Below are 5264 nucleotides of genomic sequence, written 5' to 3'. Positions count from 1 at the left end.
ATGAGACGTTTATGTAGCATTAATGGAAGGAGTCTCCGGTGTCAATGCTTTGTAAAAGTCTTCGACATCTTCAGGACGGACGAGTTTGTATTTTTTTTTTTGTCTTATTAACCCGAAGACGGAGAAAAACGAGAGGCTGGTGAGGGGACGACTGCTTATTTGTAGCTGCTATAACGTAAGCGAGAACAGGAAATGTCTGGTTAAATGTAACCATATAAGGATCGGAACTAACGACGTTTCATCCTTCGTGAATAAAATTGCGTGATTGTTGGGAAATTGCAGTAGTGTAACAGAAATATAAATAAATATAGGAATTTTTTCATATCGGTCACCGTAGACTTTATCGGTTGAAACTAATCGCGAATGACTTTGTTAGTATGAGTTGATTATTTGCGTAGTTAAATGTTATATTAAATGATATGAAAATGAAAGCAGTAAATAAGTAAGGAATAAAACACAAATAAAAGACTCCGGCATCCTGCTTTAATAGGAAAATGATCAACAGCAGGGACGTGTGCTAACGCCCAGCGCCATGGCAGTAAGTTCTACCATCTTGGAACTGTGGCGATAACATGACAATCGTGTGATAAATTATTTATTTATGTATGTATGTATGTATGTATGTATTTATTCATTTATTTAACATTAAAATCAATTCTATCATATAGACAGGTTTGTTTACCCACTTCATAAAGCTGTGTTTTAAGATTAGACTGCGATTAGCTAAAGCTAAGCTGCATTAAATATCCTTCCACGAGTTATCTGTAAACATGGCCGTTAATAATTAATAAGGTGGACGTTCTCTTAATACAGGATGCATGTTTAATAAGCTGTAACGTAACACTATTAAATAAATAAACATCTCGGACTCGGCGTTGTCCTTTTCTCCCCGATGATCCGAGTAGAACAGGAAGAAGACGCTAATTAATTCAGCTCCGAGCTCGTTACTTATTCATGCGTGTTACAGCAGTTAATGCTTAGCGCCTCCGTACCTTCGTCTCCTTCACTTTCAATTATCCCAAATCCTTGATTTTTCTCGTCCCTGGATTTTGTCTGACATGCGAATATTATCTCAGGTGCCACTCACTTCTTCATCTCTAGCCCAGGAGACGTGACGGAAGTGAAAATATGAAATATGAAAATGCAGAAAAAAAGTCTCACCAAATCCGGCTCTGCGTTTTTATTAACGACGTAACCTGGGCTTACAGTACGGATGCTGAGCGTTACAGGAAACGCCGTCCGGATGTCGGTCTGTGAGCTTCAGTAAGACAGAAATAAATAAATAAATAAATAAATAAATAAATAAATAAAACTCAGGAAGTGATGAGAGGATGCAGTTATCTAAACGTTTAATAAGGTTAAGATTAATAAAGCCAAAGCTGTTCATTAAATGTGTCAAGGACACTAAAAAATAATGACACAAACTTTCAGCGATGAGGATTTAACGGCACACCACGTTTGGACCTGTAGGTGGCGACGAGTCGGGTCCAGACGTGACCTGAGACGGTTAAATCTTAAGACGAAAAAACATACCTGCTTACGTCAGCGAGAAACGCAAATTCTTTCGACGAGAATGTCGCTACAGCTTTACCTCTGACACCGGAGACTCCTTCCGTAAACGTCAACTAAACTTCGATAAAACGCCTTATCTGATCTAAAACGCCGTCTCGACGCTGACTCGTTGTTTTTGTCTCAAAACAGAGGCGCTCTGCCTGCATCCGTCATCGCCAGTTCTCGTCGGGGAAGGAGTTTTTGCGGCCGAGAAGCGACTCGATTGTCACAGGGAGCAACGGCTGTTCTACAAGTTAGCTTACTAACAGCATTCGCTTCATCCCCGTTCTAATCTCGGGTGTAACTGGTAATGCGTAATCATGTTTTTGTTCGCTAACATCGTTTATCACACTTGGCACGTAAATAAGGCTTAGCGCTCCGATGATAGATTAAGGGTGCTAAAGAGAAAATGATCATTACTCAAGGCTCGGCTGGCGGAAATTCACCTCGTCTGAATAACAGATGCTAATAAGCGTCTAGCGCGTGCTAGTTTTACACGGTGTCGTTATTATAATGAGCGTGAGAGGTCTGTAGCTAAATATACGGCTACAGGGGTCGCTGATTGACCGCTAATTGTTCAGGACAGACAGGTAGAAAAATGGAAGCAGTATTCGTCGTGAAGGGAAATGACGCTCGGTTAACGTGACAGCAACTTCACACACACGTACAGAGGTCATCGACTGCTGTGTAACATGAGACAGAAATGGCGGAAAAGGTCATGTGGCCTCAGAGCGCTCCTCGGTGACTATGCGCTTTCATTAGTGACCCGATCGGTCCTCCTTTGTTCGGCTCGTTTCATTCCGGATTCAATTAAACGCCGAACACGCTCTCTCGGCGTCGTTCTCGTAACCCCCGTGTTCATTATATCGAGCTCAAACCTCCGGACTCATTACACGCTCATTTCTTTATTTTATTACGACTCCTGAGCGTCATCGTATACATAATCGAGATGAATTCAAATAGATTTGAAGTAATACAGAGGAAAACACAGACTTGTAGATGAAATCTTTTGCACGCTTTTCTGGCCACAAGCTTCAGAATCTTAAAGGCTGCAATCGGATTAGTCGCTCCAAATAGTTCATAGACTATTTAAAAAAAACAAAACAATAATAAACACTGTGTGTGGTGCTGTTATAGGAAAATAATCAGCGACAGGGTGGTGTGATGACGTGGAGTCACCTGTCACCCCCCCGATGTTGATGTCTATATATTGTATTCCTCTTACACCACTGCAGTTCGCCAGTGAATGAAAGATCGTTTACTTAGAATTAAAGAATGGCATTTCAAATTTTTTTTTATCTGTTTCTAGTTACATTTGACGTTGTGGAATGTCCATGAAGCAGTTTGGATCCTGTTACCAAAATGAGACGAGATGTGATTGGTTTGCTGACATATCCGTCAAATAACCCACTTGGTAAGACTTTAATTGTTAATTCATTCCAATATATTTACATTCATTGTAACAGCCATACATAGTATGTAAAAAAATGGTTTGAAAAATCTTTTTTAATAGGCTGTATTAATAGTAAATATTTTGGGAACAAAAACAACAACAAAACTATTTACTGCTTTGTTACATATAATATATTAGACATCATTTTACGTAAACTTTAACTCAAGCTTATGACCCAAATATTCAGGTTTCCTTTTTACTACATTTGAATTGTATGAATATGAAATCAATGAGAACCCAATTACATGTTTGTTTTTAACCTTCTAAATCTAAATGCAAGCACATGTAACGAATGTAAGTGTATTTCAAATGATACATATGAATTATTCATTAGTTAATCGTTAAAGCATTATTAAACTTTGAGTAATAAAGAACGTTATACTCGTGTTGTAATCGGTTTATTACCGAACCTTAGCTTAGCGCTAATGCTGTTTAGATAACTAGCGAGCTAACCTAATCTAGCAAGCGAAAGCTAGCGTAGGAAGAGAAAGCTAGTCTAGTGGTTGAAAGCTAACGCTAGCATGTGTAGCTACTGTGTAACTCTTCGATTGTGTGGTTTTGTGCTACATGGATCTCGGTTTCGTTTTTTGCGCGTTGTCGTCGTTGGATTCTCAGACAGAGGGCTGTCAATCGAGAGTGCTCGGTAGAATGTTAAGCCACGCCCCCCAGGACAGTCAGATTAGTAGGTTAAGCTGCTGTTTGAATATTTTCCCACAGGTTTTTTAAACTGCCTGTGTGGAAACCGAGCGTGAAGCTTAATATTCTCACGATAAGTGAACTGAAGTTATTTTTAGCAGTTGTGGTTATCTTTAGCGGTTCCAGCCTCCGTGTTGAATTAACACCCGTAGTCACTTTGCACCCAGTGCTAGTTTTTTCCTCAGCTATTCCAAACTCCGATCCGAAACCTGGTCATGTCCGCACCGTCCTTGCTGGTACGGCGTCCGATACGGCCTGATGTAAATGCGCTGTGATTTGTCAGAGGTGTGATAAACTGCAGTGACGGTCAGCGTGGCTTTGGCTCGGATCCCGGTCGAGCCAACGCCAAAGTTCTTCATCACTTATCGTGAGCCGAACGACGTCGGGGACGCTGAACAGCAGCGAGCGGGACAGATGGGGAAAGCTTGCTGACTCGTAAAAGTTCTGTAGCGTTCTGTTCTGTCATAAAGTGCCTGGAGTGTAATTCTGATCCACCTGCTTTTCTGCACGGGAAACTGAAAAAAATGCCAAAAAAACGGATAAGAATAAAAAGTGATAGGAAGACGGTTTTCGGGATGAATGACAGTCAGGGTGTTACAGCACATCCCTGAGAGACCCTGAAAAAAATGCTTAAACTCCTCTGTCCTGAAGATGTTGGAAAACTTCCCGTTACAGCTTTACCTCTGACACTGGAGACTCCTTCCATAAATGCTAAAGAAATCACAGAAAACTTCACCGCATCGATTCCGCAAGTTGTTTTTTCTTTGTTTTTTTTTTTTTTCTTTCGATAAAAAACTTGTTTATGTGGAGCAGAGTGAACGAGCTGTTGCTATAGAAACGATAGCGCATTCATATTAATATTTAACATTAAGATAAACCTGCGATTTGCAGCCGCACTCCTTCAGAGTTGCTGCTATAGAGAACTAATCAACACTTTCTGACCAATCACGATCCAGTTAGCTATACGCATACACACACATCAGGTTATATACGCGTGTATTCGTATAGATTTGCACATTAGATTCCATATAATTGCTGAAGTAAAGCTGGAATTTGTCGATATATCAGATTGGATCCCTCACACATGTCAGCGCTCACGTCTCGACGCTTAACACGTGATCGCTCCGGGGGAAAAATGGACACGCGACACCTCCGGATATTAAAAAAGGAAAGTGCATATTTAAGTCTCTTTCAGTTTATGATCACGCTTCCATGCAGTGATTTTTAGGAGTCCTAATTCAGCCTGGGGTGATGTGGAGAGAGGAACAGATCCGATTTAACTCCCACTGAGAGCTTTTACTACGAGCTGGACCTCCAAAAAAAAAAAAAAAAAAACAACCCCTCAATTATCACAGATATTAGACGTGTTGTGATCACAGCAGGGGAAACACTCTGCTTATTTTCTACAAAAGTCATGCACTACACTTCATGCATTTCTTCTTTCTTACCCTTACCCAATTTACCGTGTCCTCGGCTGTAGAGTATCAGTGTGTAGACTGTTAGTTACCATTTGACATACTTTTTTATTTTGTGTGTGCTTTATTTGGGCTTGATTTATTTTATT

Source organism: Ictalurus punctatus, chromosome 9 (assembly GCF_001660625.3).
Source record: "Ictalurus punctatus breed USDA103 chromosome 9, Coco_2.0, whole genome shotgun sequence".
NCBI classification, from domain to species: Eukaryota; Metazoa; Chordata; class Actinopteri; order Siluriformes; family Ictaluridae; genus Ictalurus; species Ictalurus punctatus.
Note: the sequence above shows the minus strand (reverse complement) of the source record.